At 41.1% G+C, this 16,308-nt stretch overlaps 1 protein-coding gene across 3 annotated transcripts in view; it reads left to right on the forward strand.

Annotated features, from left to right (window-relative positions):
- Positions 1-16,308, forward strand: part of Focad (focadhesin) — a 324,827-nt gene that overhangs the window by 66,030 nt on the left and 242,489 nt on the right. The window lies entirely within an intron of this gene.

The raw sequence follows: 16,308 nt of genomic DNA on the forward strand, positions 1-16,308 counted from the left end.
TCTGCCTCTGCCTCCTCTGCCTCTCTGCCTCTCTGCCTCTCTGCCTCTCTGCCTCTCTGCCTCTCTGCGCCTCTGCCTCTCTGCGCCTCTGCCTCTCTGCGCCTCTGCCTCTGCCTCTGCCTCCCAAGTGCTGGGATTAAAGGCATGCACCACCACTGTAGGTCAGCTCCTTTTTAAGATAGTCCAACAGGATCGTGCTTGAAGCAGGAGCACCCATAAGGTCCTCCCTGAAAGATGAGAGTTTGGTGAGACTCTGTGGTGCAGTGCTTCTGTCTAGGATATGTAAGACTCTGTGGTACAGTGTTTTTGTAGAGCAGGTGAGGCGCTGCATTCTTGCACTAGCTCTACCAACGAAAGAAAACAGAAAAATTCAAAATAAATGTATCAAACTACCAACTCTCTGAAAAGGAGTTGCTGCTCTTTGCTTGGAGAAATTGTTTTCTGGAAAAGTGTGTTGTTTAATGAACCTCTCTGTGTGACTTCAGACCACTCAGATATAGGCACCCTGACATACTTGTCTTCTCCTCTGCTCTTCTGCGGAAGAATTTGGCCTTCATGATGACAAGGGACCTTCTGTTCTCCAGAGCTTCATAGTAACCCACATCAGTGATGGGGCAACTCCAGTCTTTTGGGGGGAACATTTACCCTAGACTGCACTGACCAAGGTCCACAATTTATCCAGGCGAGGCAGACATTTGGCCAGAAGCTCTGCTTCATTTTTAAGTAGTGATGCTTCATACCAACTTCCAGAGTGACCTGGATGCTGCAGCTGCGGCTGTGGCTCCTATGGTTCCTGTGGCCCTGGAGCTTCCCAGGCTTCCTTGCTCATTCTTATGTGTTCTTTCTTCTCACGTCAATTGCCATGGCATGACACGGAGTGCTTAATCTCTTTCATGTCCCTGGGTAGCTGTGACTTCAGTGTGTGCAGACCCTTCTGCTAGGGATCTGTTAGTCTTCATCGCCTCTAGGCTTTTAACTTTTTTTTTTTTTTAAATAAATAAACCTTTTCTCTTTTCTCTGGCCACCTCTTTGTTTATTATTTGATTTTTGGCTTTCTTTAATATCTCTCTATCCATAACTCTAAGCCCTGTAACATGTTGGATAAGTCTTCTCAAACTAGTGCTGGCCTTCCTTCCATATACGCTGTGTTTCTTCTCATGAGCCCTCTACTTGGATAGAATGCAGTTTCTCACCTCGACCTGAGGGGAGTGCTCCTCCTTCTCCTCTGCTGTCACTTTCATCGACCTCCAAGAGTCGGTCTAAATTCTTGTGCCTTTTCTGCTTCGCAGCTTGCTCTGTCTTTCATACTATTCTGGCCTGTGCTTTCATATCTGACACAAGCTTTGGACTTATAGATGACCGAATGGTTCTGAAAAAGTAATGATTGAGTCGTTACTTAATTCTATTCATTTTGTCTATTTCTTTTTTCTTTTTTTCTTTTTTTTTAAAAAGATTTGTTTATTTTATATATGTGAGTACACTGTCACTGTCTTCAGACACACCAGAAGAGGGCATCAGATCCCATTACAGATGGTTGTGAGCTAGCATGTGGTTACTGGGAGTTGAACTCAGGACCTCCAGAAGAGCGGTCAGTGCTGTTACTGCTGAGCCATAGTTACAGCTCCATTTTGTCTTTTTCTGTACACGCACACACCAAGAGAGATCGAGAATATTTGTAATTTTAGAATTGCTTATTAAAAAGTGGTTTTAGGATCCATTAAAAAGTCCCTCTAAGAGGAATTTTGACAGAATTTTTTATGTCTTCCTTAGTTATTAGTTGGCTTTAAGTAAGCCATGAAGATTTTTGTCTTGCTTCTTTCATTTATCAGGTACCAGTAATGGTGCCCATCCCCCATAGCTTTGAAATGCTCTAAATGTGTAAGTGTAGAATCTACTTGCGTGTTATGTTGTTGGAGTGATGGGCTCAGTGGATAAAGGTAACCATGAGGACTGGTGGTGGGAGGAGAGAACCACCTCCTACAGTTGTCCTCTTGCACATTGTGTCAGATGTGCTTATACACTTGCACACTGAAGCTGGAGTTGTATTTCTTACATTAGGGTATCAGCAACGGAGAGCACCAGAACAGTGTCTTTGTGTATTTAAATCATCCTTAGGGCTGGAGAGATGGCTCAGTGATTATGAATACTTGTTCTTCTTACAGAAGACCTGAGTTTGATTCCAAGCACCCATATGGTGGCCCACAACCATCTGTAGGCACACATGTGGTGCATATACATACATACAGAGAAAACATTCATGCACATAAAATAAGATCTAAACAAAAGAAAAGAGCACTTAGGCTAGGTTTGGATATTCACCTTTAGTTCTAGAGTATTAGCTTATGAAATTATGTTGACATGGGATATTAATCACACATTAGTATAAATCCTCAATCACTATTTATAAACCATAAAATATAAGCATTGATAATAGTGAGTAAGCCTGCCATCTGTTTATAGTTGCCCGTAACGTTATTATTTCTTAAAAGTGCAAATGTGTTTTAGATTAGATATAGCATTTGTATGGGCTTAGGTGGCAACATTTCTGGTCTTCTTGCTTTTTGTTTTCCTCTGTAGTCGCAGACTGGTACTGGGTCTTAGCATTTTTAAAGGGTATTTGTGTGTGTGTGTCTATCTATCTATCTATCTATCTATCTATCTATCTATCTATCTATCTGCCTACCTATCACATTATAACATACATATAATTTATACATAGCTGTTTACTGTTAAAAGATACATATATTTATATAAATGAAAATTTACATGCACTTATATTTCTCCTTTTCCAGAGGCCATATATGTGTATGTATGTATGTATGTACACACACACACACACACACAGACACACACTCACGTATATCTGAGCTTTGTGCGCATGCCTGGTATCTGTGGAGGTCAGAGGAGGACCTTGGATTCTCTGAGACTTGAGTTACAGAGAGATGTGAGCTTGTGGGTTCTGGGAGTCAAACCTGGGTCGTCTGGAAGAGTACTGAACCAGTTTCTAGCTTCCATAAAATATTCCTGATGCTACATTTTTTTGTGTGTGTGAAAAAAATCTATATGAGAACTTGTTCCGTAAATATAAAAATCCATAAATACATCAGAATTTTATGATTTTTTTTTCTAGCTGCATCATATCTAGTGTATGGAAGACTCATAATTTACCATTTTTCCATTTCCAGTTTTATTCAGTATACAGATAGTACTTCAGTGACTATCCTTTAAGATAATATTTAGGAAATAAATTTATTCTCTGATAATTTTATACAATGTATTTTGATCATATTCACTCCAGCTCCTCCCACATCCGTCCCTACTTTCCTGCTTACATGACTTTGTATCCTAATTTTCTCTTTAAACCCACAGGGTCCAATTTGTGCTACCCAAATACTCTTGGCTGTGAGGATGCCTCTAGAGTAAGGTCAACCTGCCAGAGCTCACACCCTCCAAGAAAACTTGATTCCCCTCTCTCAGCAATGATTAGGTGCCACTAGCTTCCCAGTTGGGATGGGACTGTCTGCCCCCTATGCTAGGATTTATTTATTTATTTACATCCCAAATGTTGCCCCCCTCCCCCAGTTTCCCCATGCTGAGTTTCTCCCTCCATCCCTCCATGCTAGTATTTTTGTGAGGCTACTTTCACACTTGCTGTGAGCTCATGTATGCAACTGTGCTGTTGTGTTTGCAAATACTGTTTCATTGTAGCTATTTACTGCCTTTGACTCTTCCTCCCACTTTTTCCTTTATGATCCTGCGTCTTGGGAGGATGGGGTGTCATGCAGATGTCTCATATAGGGCTGAGCCCTCTCCAGGCTCTTATTCCCTTCATGGTGAACAACTAGGGCCCTCTGTGTTCATAGCTATCTTGTACAGTAAAAAGGTTCTCTAATGAGAATCGAAATGCAGTAATCTATGGATATAGTGATCAGTTGTTAGGCATCGATTTAATATTCTCACCATTTAGCAGAACAATAGTAGTAGTTTCTCACCAAGGGCCTGTGACCTATTAGGCACTGAGCTTCTTAGCTCAGTGATGCTGCTGTGTATAAGTTGTATCTTATGGAGCAGGCCTTAAATCCAACCAGAATGTGTTTGGTCATTCCAGTAACATTCATGTCACTATTGTGCCATTGGTCATATCTTTTCCAGAAGGTGATCATTGTAGCTCTCCAGATTCCTAGCTGGCCTCAACATGGCTCCTTCCCCCACCCCAAACTGGTAGTGTTTATAGCACCTTCCTGCATCATGGAAGGTAGGCAGTGGGATGAGGTTTTGAGGTCAGTGCACACTTGGCTTCTCCATTCTTGTACTATGACTCAAGTTCTGCAGGGTAACCAACAGAAATAGCACTGATCTGTAATGTTTTGTGGGGAGTGTGGATCCCTGCTGGCCAACTCCATCAGAGATGCCCATTTCTGACGATGAACTTATTTGCTAATCTTTGGTATCTAGTTGGGCACTGCACTGTGTTCATGTTACCCCCATCCTCTTATAAGGTGATTTCATTTAAACTCTTCTCTCTCTCTCTCTCTCTCTCTCTCTCTCTCTCTCTCTCTCTCACACACACACACACACACACACACACACACACACACACACTTAAGGCAGCTTCTGTAGTAGTACGTTTCCATATGGCTTTTGGCTTTTTCTAAAGGTTATTAGTGTTAGTTGCCCCTCAGCCAGTTAATAATCTTACACACGGGTCATTACTGGTTTTTAGAATTCTTTGGAAAGTTGACCAGAGATATAAAAGAAACACCTTAATTTTACAGTGAACAAATATTGAAATATTAACAATAAAAAAATGGTGGAATTTTTTTCTTACCTGAGAAGTTTATGACATCTAAACTGTTAGCCATGTGGAAATGTAGCTGGAGTAGGTCTGAAGCTAAGCAGTTTGCTTTGTGACTATCAGTGTGAGTGTGTGTAGGTACGTTCACAAGTGCACACGGAAGGAGAGGACAGCCTTGGGCATTTTTTCTAAGGTGAGGTCTATTATTTCTGTTTTGAATTTACACAAATACATCTTTATCACCCACCACCCAGTTTATTTTAGTGCAAACTCTTGGCATTTTAAGTGTTAAGGATTTGGACAGATTGCCTAAGAGTATAGTATTAGTTTTTTCTTTACTCTGACCAAATACTTCACAAGAACAACTTAATGGGGGAAGGCTGTGTTGGTTACAGCTTGAGTGCACTGGGCCCATCATGGTGGAAGCGTTTGAATGCCCAGAGTAGCTCATGGTGGGAGGTGGGCAGCAGACAGGTAGCTCCAGAGTTGTGCAAGTTTGGTCTGAAATCCTCCACAGTTTTATTTATTTCATTATTTTTTTGAGGCAGCGAGTTCTTGGCCTGAAAGACCCTAAGAAGGATAGGTTAGCTTGCCATTGAGCCGCCACTATGTCTGGATGTTTCTTTGTTTGTTTTGTTGTTATTTTTAAGCATGTGCTCTGGGAAGCAAGGTCAGGTCTTCACGCTTAAAGGTAGCACTTTGCTGACTGAGCCCAGTCTACTGTTCTTCATCGTGTTCTGAGGCTGGGTCTTGCTGCATTGCCTTTGCCAATCTGTAAGTTCTGGGCTCAGGAGATCCTCCCATCTCAGCCTGCTCAGTGCTGGTACTACATGCCTGGTTTCCAATTTAACTTTAGCCTCTGATCATCAAGTGTGTTACGTAAGATCTAAGCTTGCTTTAATGTCACCAGTAGAGGTAATAACTGTTTGCATGTCAGAAACCAGACTTTTCTTCATTTGCTTTATTTCAAGTAGCAGGGCTTTGAGGTTTGCAGCAATTACAAAAAACCAAACTTTTTTGCTGCCTATGTTTTTTAGAAAAAGCAAAATGAGAATGAAATTTAAGAAACAGGCTAATTAAAAACAGGGGCTGCAGCCAACTTCCTCTTCCAGTGCTGCCTGGGGAGACTTCAGAGACAGAAAACTGTGTCTGTCTTTTGAGATCTAGAAGCTGGAATGACTTTGCCCAAAGACTGGATTTTCAGTTTGCACTGCTTAAGTCTCTTCTTGCCTCAGGTTTTTCTCTTCCTTTCGAGGTTGATGGGACACTGGAGACACTTTAGGAGCAGAGCCACAGCAGGACCGATCATCTTTGATTTAGGAAATAATTTCTAAAACGTATCTTTTCCTATCTTGTAACTAATATTGCTAGGATCTGAGATGGAGGTAGGGTGGGGAGAGAGTGCCAGCAGCGAGAAGCCTGTGTGGAGTAGACCTGTAGAGAATGTGGCTTGTGGAGATGCTTTGGTCCTGCAGCCAGAGGCTGAACAGTTCAAAGAAAGGAAATGTGGGTAAGCATCTCTCCAGCTGCTACCAGCTCTCTGGCCCTTGCAGGGCCAGCCTATTAAATGGCTTTGGAATGTATAAGGAAACCCCTCTCACCTGAAGGCCGGCCCACAGTGTGCAAGATGCTGGCTCAGAGTCTGTTCCATTGTATAGTCTAATTTTGAGAGACTTGCCTTCTGCAGCGTCCTGGTTGTCGGAACTTAAGGGAGTGGCTGGGAAAGTGTCTGGCTCTGCTTGAGAGACTGTGCTCTTCAAAGGAATAGTTTGATGTCCCAGAGTGTTCTTGCTTCAAAGCTGGGGCAACAGGAAACAATTGTAAACTAGTTTTTATAGCTTCTGTAAACAAAGAAATGGATTTAAGCCCTCTGAAATGTTCTTTTAATCAGTAAGGAAATTTGAAAAAAAAAATTGCTTCCCTAGGGAGGGTGAAGGAACAAGGGACCATAAAGGACACACAGTAAAGAAACGATTATCACCCCTGGATGTGAGTTTTGAGATGAATGCAACCTAGACTTAAAGTGAATGATACATAGTAGTGTATACTTTCCTTGTCCTTTGAAGAATTGCTTGTTTTGAGTTTAGATTGTGTTTCATTTCATCTTTATACGAGTTTAAGGATTCCCAGTATAAGGAGTTCCCACTTTTCATTCCTTAGATTTTTTTTTTTCTTTTAGTTTCCGGAAAGCTCATGCAGCCTTTGTTACTGTTGCTTAGTAACGGGATTATGAATAAAATCTGACTCTCCTTTGGAACCAGGTATTCAGTTTTCGATATTGAGGTGTCAAGACAGCCTGTGATTTCAGCTGTGCTGTTTCCCCATCCCCCTTCTTCTTAAAGTGTGCCTAGTGGGAAGGAAGGTTAGACTCTAGATAAACTAGGCTAGCATTTGATTCGTGAGCCTTTTGTATTTTCAAACAGGGAAGGGACCTACTGTTAATGTATTTTACAAGGCTGTATTGAAGATGGGAAACTATAGAATATTTTCTGAAATACTGAAAGTCTGCTTTTAAAGGAAATCTTCAATAAAAGATTAAAAATTCTATAGTGCGTCTCATGGCTAAAAATGATTCCGAGGATTATTTGGAGTTAAGATTGAGGATAATTGAGAAAATTCCCACCTCTCAGGGTCTTGCGTTTTGTTGATGATTCTTCTCGAGACTTAATTGCTTTGTTATCATGTAGGGACAGCCAGCCGCTGAGGGGACACTTCTTGGGTTGTTCTGTACTGGGCGTTCGTACCATTCAGCTTCCCTTTCCTTCTTTCATCTGGTAGGACAGGGAGCTAGGAGGGAGTATATATGAGGGCTCCTCCAAGTGTTTGCAGGATGCAGTCTTTATCTGGAGCCTTAGGACTTAGGGATGGCTGTAGGTGCATCTACCTCACCAGCAGAGTTCATCTTCCTCTTACCAGTCAGGAACAGAGTTAGCCCAACAGGTCTGCTTCCCCGTTTTGTGTGTTAAGATTTCCCTTTAGGTCTCTTAGCTGGTCTGCATATGTTCTCTCTCCTTTCTGAGTCCCAAGATCTCCCTTAGAGCTCATAACCAACGCCATTCCTCCCTTTTGCCATCTGGGACACTCTGCCCTACTTCTTTTTAAAGTCCTGTGATGTGGCTGAGGTTTTGTTTGTCATTTTAGGAGATGTATTTATGCTGAAGTGTTTCTGGGTGATTTAAGAAGAGTGGCTGCAGAACACGTTACTTTTATAATGGAAAACTGCATCAGAGGAAATTTGACCATTTTCTGGTACTTAGAAGATAAATGGGCAGGCAGGACTTTTTAAAAGAAAGTTCTCAGTAGTTTTACATCTTAGGTTTTTTTTGTTTTTTGTTTTTAAAGGAACATTTGTTCCCGCAGACATTTAAATAGGAATTCTGGTTTTATCCCCCTCTCTTCCTTCCTGTGACACTATCTCTTTTTCTTCTACTTTTTCATGCATTTAGACCATGCTTTAGTCATGGATCTATTGTTTCTTTCTCTTCTATTTGCTGGTGAGTTTCTGAGAATGCTTTAGGCAGAGCAAGAGTCCTTTTCAGGACCCACAAATCTTTTCAAGTTAAAAAGGTACTTTGCTAGCTTGGCCCGGTTTATACCATTTGTATCCATTTTGGGATGTTCTTTTTCTTCATTTTTCCCCAATCTCTTTTTATTCAATCCCTGGTCAATAAGGTTACTTGCTCGTACTTCATATTTGCCATGTTTTGAAAGCCAGAGCCAAACATTATGTGTACTTTTTTTTTAAAGGAAGCTGAACATATGTGTGCAGTGTTTAGTGTTGTAATCAAGAAAACTCCAAACAAATGAAAGCTAATACCCCTCATTTCATATGCACAATTGTGATCACTTCTGTCTGCCTCGTGTAGAACAATTTGCATGAATGGTTTGAATTATCATAGTTTGTATAGCTTGGCCAATTTTCTCCTTGTTTGTAATATATGATTTTTTTTGGAATTCCCAGCATCATTATTGATCCACACTCTTTAATTATAAGATCTGAGTCTTGGGTCTCATGCCTAGTGACAATTGAGGTTCTTTTCCCAATGTCTCTGGTTACTCTCAGAGCTCTTGACTAATTGGTGTAACTTGGCCTTAAAAAAAATAAGAAAACAATAATTATTATTGAAGGACAATCACACCAGGTTTCTGAGCATGTTTGAACATGTTAGAGCCCTGTGGGCCTTGAGTTACAGAATCCACTTGAATTAGCTTGGGCATAAGAATACTCTCTTTGCTGTCTGTTTCTCTTCCTCTTCCTCCTCCCCTCCCCTCCTCTCACCTACCTCCTTCCCTTCTCCTTTCTTCCCTTCACCTCTCCTCCTCTTTCTTCTCCTCTTCCACTTTTCTCTTTAAAGCCCCAACCTAACAGTTTCGTGTAGTTCAGACTGGCCTCAAGCCCACTCACTATAAAGCTGAAGGTTACCCTGATTCTCTATTTCTACCTCAAGAATGCTGACATTACAGGTGAGCACCACCATGCTTTGTTTATGTGATGCTGGGTATTGAACTCAGGATAGAACCCTTGATCTGTCCTTCCTCCCTTCCTTTCTCTTCCTCCCCCTCCCTCCCTCCCTCCTTCCTTGCTATCTTCCTTCCTGTCTTTCTTTCTGGTTTTTGATGAAGGGGGCTGCTGCCTGCCGTATGACTCAACAATAGAGATGCACATGGGCATTAGACACAAATTAAATTTCAGGTTGTGTGTTTCATTTTTGGTTCTCACTTTAGACTGACGCTCAGCTGCTTAGGTCACAGGCTGTCGTCCATTCATGGACTGTCCTCTCTTATATGGGTAAGAGATTGCCTTGTTGAGGTCAGAATATCAGGAGTTCTGAGGACAGGATGTAAAGGTGGATCTCTAGGCTCTGTAGATATGTGTGTATTTGTTTCTTGAGGTGCTGTAAATGCCTATAAACTCCATGATCTGTCTCAACAGAGATGTGTTTTTTTTTTTTTTTTTTTTTCGCAAAATAACACAGTCAATGAAGGTGTGTGTGGAGGCACTGTACACACCAGTACACACATGAACACATTTGTGTGTGCACACACACTGAAAAACAAGACATAATAATCCCTCAAAATTGGAACACTAGAAAACAAAGCAAAATAAGATCAAAGTAAAGGAGAGTAACCTTAACTAAATAATGCTTATGAATCCAGCAGTTTGCTTCATATCCTTACCTCAAATTACTCATTTAATTTTCAGAAAAGCCCTGGGCAAGGGGAGCTTTTCCATGTGTCTCTTTAGGAGACACAGGATCCCTGTTGGTTTACATTTTTGTGATGCTAATAGCTGGTTATCATGCAGTTAGTATGTCTTTAGGCTAGAATCTCCAGAATAACACTAATTTTTATTAGTCTTTATTCACTTATTTATTGAAATATTGCTATAAGGAGAAAACTTTTCTAATGTTTACTCTGATTACTTAAAAGTACAGTTTATAATGGTAAAGCAGGACATATACCTGTGCTTTTCTATTTTCTAAATTCCAAAGAGGTTGGGCTCAATGAATGGTTAAGGACACTTGCCACTCTTCTGAGGATCTGCAGTCAGTTCCGTTGTTCACCCACCTCAGGAGGCTTACAATGATCTGTCACTCCAGTACTGGTGGGGACCTGCACTCAAATGTGCATAGCCACATCACACACTCATTCCTACACAGATTTTAAAATGATAAAGGTAAATCTTCAAAGAAAATAATTTAAACATTCTTTGGTATGCCCAGTTAGATTTTCTTCTACAAAAATTTTAATGGATTACCATGGCTATAATTATGGCTTTAAATACACTTAAAACTCCCATTCTTTGAGGTTTCATTATTGTCCCTCTATTTCTAAGGAGTGTTTTAGATTCACTCTTTTAAAGCAGCTTGGGAGAAGTGTTAAATAAAGTCTAAAAATTCAATTGTTCAGTGATTTTCATACATAATAAATTTGTTCAGAAGGTAGGGATGGAGAGAACATAACATCTCAAGAAGGTGCTTCTTGCAGCCTTGCTTGGTACTTTGCAGGAGCTGTTTGTGTCACTAGAGCTCTTGCAGAAACTCGCAGTGTGGGTGGCTTGGCTATATAGTTGATAGTTTCCAACACAGTTGAGTTTTTATAGGCCATCTGAATATTTATTCCTTTCTTATTCTGTCTGGAATCTAAATAGTTTAATGTGGCAAGTTTATAGATTAAGGTTCACTATTCTAAAACAAAAGCTCTGACAACAAAAACAAATACTGCCGTGCTCCGCAGGGTTGTCTCAATGCGTATTACATGGATTACATTTCTCCTGTGTTTGTAATTATTTCATTGTCTACCTTTGCAGTCTTTGAAAGGATGGCTTTCTTTAAATACAGCTAGTAATACCATTGTTGTTAATTGAAATAAACTACCTTAATAATGAGTTTGGAATGTTAAGGAGATCATATGTTCTAGTTTCTTTTCTTTTCTTTTCTTTTCTTTTCTTTTCTTTTCTTTTCTTTTCTTTTCTTTTCTTTTCTTTTCTTTTCTTTTCTTTTCTTTCTTTCTTTCTTTNTTTTTTTTTTTTTTTTGATATAGGGTCTCTCTATGTAGACCTGGAACTTGCTATGTAGACTAGGCTGGCTTCAAACTCTCAGAGATTGTCCTGCCTCTGCTTTCTGAGTAATGGAATTAAGGAATGCACTACCCATTGTGGGTTTGGGTTCTGTTCTAGTTTCCGTGTAAATGTGCTAAATCCTGTATTGGAGAACTAAATTTACCTTCAGAGCTCCCCTGAACACCAAAAATAATGTCTTTGCTACATCGGTCCTAAGTGAGGGATGAAATTGTCATCTCCGTTCTTGTGTTTGGTGTTGTGATGTCACGGTGAGCAGAACAGACATAATTGTTGTGCTTGTATGTATTTAGCCCAGGAGGAAAGATTGTCACCACATAGTTTCTCATATGAGCCCACAGTAATATAAGCTACATGTGTTGATCTATGGTCAGGCAGATGATACTGTGCTGCTAGGAGATAATATGAGAGCTTGATGTGGTCATGATGGTCAGAGGAGGCTTTCCCAAGGAAGCAACACTGACATGAGACTAAGGAGTAATACATGTTATGTAGACAAATGGGAGAGGGTGGAACTTTCCGTTTACAGGAAATAGAGTATGACAAGTTCCTCTTATGGGAGCAGGAAAGAATGCTCAAAGCCATGGGAGACTGGGAGAGGAGATGGGGCCCGACAGTCCAGGTAATGGTAGGTAATTCAGAAAATTTGGGTCTTTATCTTGGGTGCAGTGGGAACCTATCCAAATGTTTCATCTAGTAGTAGGTATTGGGGGTTCTGAAGTAACAGTTTTGGCTTCAACATGAAGGTAAAGTTGTTAAGTATTGGCTTTGGGTTAAAGGGCTAGGAAAGGCACAGGAGGATTAATCTAGGTGGCTGTGGCTATTGTTCAGGGGAGAGGTAATAACTGCTTCTACAAGAGATGGAAGAAATAGGTTTGTATGGTTTTGAGGTACAGTGTTTGAGATGGATTAAGTATGAAGATGCCTGGAAGGAACAGGTTGCTCCCTGTTTTCTCTTTGCTTTCCCTCTACACCAATGGTTCTCAACCAGTGGCTTGTGACCCCTTTGGGGGTCAAACAACTCTTTCACAGGGGTAACATATCAGATATTTATATTACAATTAATAACAGTAGCAAAACCATAGCTATGATATAGCAATGAAAATAATTTTATGGTTATTGATCAGCATAACACAAGGAACTGTATTAAAGGATCACAGAATTAGGAAGTGTCTTAGGATTTTACTGCTGTGAACAGATACCATGACCATGACAACTCTTGTAAGAACAACATTTAATTGGGATTTATTCCATTGCTTTCAAGGCAGGAGCATGGCAGCATCCAGGTAAGCACAGTACAGGAAGAGCTGAAAGTTCTACATCTTCATCTTCATCTGAAGGCTGCTAGGAGAAAACTGGCTCCCATGTGGTTAGGAGGAGGGTCCTTAAGCCATGCCTACAGTGACACACTTCCTCCAACAAAGCCTCCAAATAGTGCCACTCCCTGGGCTAAGTATGTTCAAATTACCACAGCAAGGGTAAGAACCTCTGCTCTAGACTGTAGGGACCATTAGAAAACCAGATGTGTAGGGAAGAGCGCAGCTTTGTACATGTTGGCTATGGGGCATCAGATGCTGAGGAGAGATGGAAGGCAGGTGGGTATGCCCCCGCTTTTAATGATGCATCTTGAACATGTTCTACTATGAGTACACTACGCATATCTAATCAGATCTTTTTTGCCCTGATTAAAATATTTGCTTTGAGTTGTTAATTAACTGTTCCGTGTGCCTCAAACTCAGGCAGCCTGCTTGTCTAAAAGCTAATTCCAATTCCTGAAACACTCCTTAGACTGCTACTTTCTCAAAGTTAACGCTTTAGTTAGTTATTTAGTTATAGTTCAAGGACTGTTTTATTAGAGTTTGAGAGGAAACAACAGGACAGGCGAGCTGAAACCCCAAGCATGTTCTGGGCAATGGGAAATGGAGAGAAATTCATGGCTTTACTGTTAGGTATGAAGGTCAGAGAGATAGTGAGGAAGCCCGGAGTTTCAGAGAAAGCATGATTAGGCTTTGGCCAGTATCCAAGCAAGAGATACACAGAGGAAAAGTTAGAGCTCAGAGAATCAGGTGAACTACCTGAAGGGGGCTCTGTAAGTGGCTGTCAGCAATGCTTTTGTGTTTGTGCTACATCGAGGCTCAAGGCCAATTCTTAATAAAAGACACTGTGTCTTTATGGCTCTGCTCATAGTGTCATTTAGGAGATAATCAAGCTTAATCTATTTGTCTTCAGAATCCTTTATCAAGTAGATTATAACCCATCTCTCCAGCTATTTTGAATTTAAAGTTTTGCACATGTAGGCAGACTGTATTGAGGAGCCTCATCCTATACTGCTACCCTTCCACCCCAGTTGTTTAAAGCAACTAATCAAGCTGTGTACATATGTATTTTTTTTTTTTTTAATTTTCAAAAAGGACGAGCACTTTTAAACTGTGAAAGTAGTAAGTGCTAATTTTTTTTTTTTTTTCTGTTGTTCAGAGGAAAACCTGGAGTCAATTTTATTAGAGGTTAAAGAAAAAAAATGCCTGGACAGGTAAGCTGTAGATCTTGGCAGCCTACTGGAGGAGGCATGGAGGAGAGAGAAGGTGACGCTGTTTGAGTTAGGCTGGCAAGGAGATCAGCCACAAGAACTCAGATAAGCAAGCAGACTCAGAGGGTAGAACTTAGTAGACAGTCTGCACCAGGAGGCATGCAGTCTCACTAAGGGGATAATTATCCCTTGTATCTCTTTAGCCTGCCTTTTGGTGAACTTCCCTCCCTCAGGGTTAGTCTTTTTGTCCTGGTGATTAACCTGCCCAGCCAGATTAACACTTAGGGGAGGAGCCAATGGCATACCTCTATTCAGGAGTGGATTCCAATCTTGGCTAAGAGGCAACAACTTTCCTTAATGGGCCTTCCATGTTACTGTACCATTCTCACCTCTGATTAGGTAGCCATGAGATTACTCAGGATCCAGACTGGGGATTAGAGTTACAGATACTCCTGGCTTTTCTCCTTCCACCCAGGATAGGACCAAGGACATTTTGACTCATGGCCTAAGGCATAAAATTCCTAAACTGTGTGTCTCATTTCTGTCTCCTGTGTTCAGTGTCACCCCCTCTGCAGAAGAAACTCTAATTGCCCTTTAGGAAATTGGGTTGAAGGCTGGAGAGATGACTCAGTGGTTAAGAACACTGACTACTCTTCCAGAGGTCCTGAGTTCAATTCCCAGCAACCACATGGTGGCTCACAACCATCTGTAATGGGATCTGATGCCCTCTTCTGGTGTGTCTGAGGACAGCTACAGTGTACTCACATACTATATATAGTATTTATACTTTTAACAGCCAGATGTGGGAGATAAAGAAGTTCTTGACTGGTGCCTGGACAGACCCTGAGGGAGAAGCAAAGGCAAGAGTTCTTAACCTTACAAGCCCCAAGCAGGGAAGCAGGACTAGAGCCAAGGACACGGCCCAGTGTCCAAATCAGAGTCCCTGAGAATCCCTGCTTGGGCTCCATCCTCTATCCACTGGGCTGCTCCTCACGTTCCGTGGATCTGGAAGACTAGTCTAGAGGGTGATGAGCCCTGGATCTGACTTGAGGCCCTTTGATAGCTGTCAGAGTGATTAGAATCACAGTATGAGGCCCCTACAGATGCTTGCTCCTGGACATAGTCACCTGCTCTGTCCTCAGAGGAGCTTCTGTACTATCTCCATAGAAGCTACCAAACCTGCTACCAGACATTTTGACATTTGTCCCTTAATGACTGCCACATATTACTGGGGAAGTTGAGGTCATCCCTCTTGGGATTAGTCTCATTAATAAAAGAATTTAAAAATTTAAGAATTAGGGTTAGGGTGCTTAAAAGTGGTTAAGAGCACTGGCCGCTCTTCCTAAGGTCCTGAGTTAAATCCCAGAAACTACATGGTAGCTCACAACCATCTGTAATGAGATCTGACGCCCACTTCTGGTGCATCTAAAGACAGCTACAGTGTACTTACATATAACAATAAATAAATCTGTGGGCCAGAGTGAGCGTGCCAGCGTAAGTGGGGCCCAAGTGAGCAGAGGTTCTGAGTTCAATTCCCAGCAAACACATGATGGCTCACAACCATCTGTACAGCTACAGTATACTCATATACATAAAATAAATAGATAAATTAAAAACAAAACAAAACAAAACTCTAGGCCAGGAAGCTGCAAGTCTCAGCAGCTTTGCAGCAGGAAGAGGAGGATAGAGGAGAGAGGAAGCCAACATGGAGGTCAGCCATGTGGTGGACAAGCTGCCATAAGGTAGGAGGGAGGCTTCAGAGAAAATGAAATAGTTCAGAGTACCAGAGAGCGTATTTAGGCTCTGGCCAACATCCAAAAGAAAAGGCAGAAGAAAACAGGAAAGCTGCATCTTTCTGGGTCAGGGTGGATGGAGGCAGTTGAGTCTCAGCAGCAACTAGTGACATGATTTTCATCATTTTCTGTTTTTTAAAAAAATACTTTTTTAGGGGGTCCTGATGAACAGTAGGAAACCTTAGGATTAGACATCCTTAGCACTGTTAGGTTGTTTGAGAGATTCTTCCGAGGCCTGTTCTTAATTTTCTCTGGGATGTAGAGGGAGCTGGGGTCTGAAACCAGATCTAGATGAATGGAATTTGAACAGACTAATGCCAGTGAAATTGGAATCCTACTTTTAATGTAAAAAAAAAAAAAAGTTTCTGTGTACAGCCCTTCCAAGTATTTAAAATAATTCTAAAGCTTGCTTTTCCTATCTTATAATGTGATGGACAAATTTCCATACTGCTGTTTACAAATTTGCTTGTATCAGTATTAACAAATTCAGGATATCCTGTAATTTTAGATGTGTCATAGTTTAATCATTTCCCCATTGGCAAATATAGAGTCTTCCTTCCTTCCTTCCTTCCTTCCTTCCTTCCTTCCTTCCTTCCTTCCTTCCTTCCTTCCT

The sequence above is a fragment of the Mus pahari genome, chromosome 6 (genome assembly GCF_900095145.1).
Source record: "Mus pahari chromosome 6, PAHARI_EIJ_v1.1, whole genome shotgun sequence".
Taxonomy (NCBI): Eukaryota; Metazoa; Chordata; class Mammalia; order Rodentia; family Muridae; genus Mus; species Mus pahari.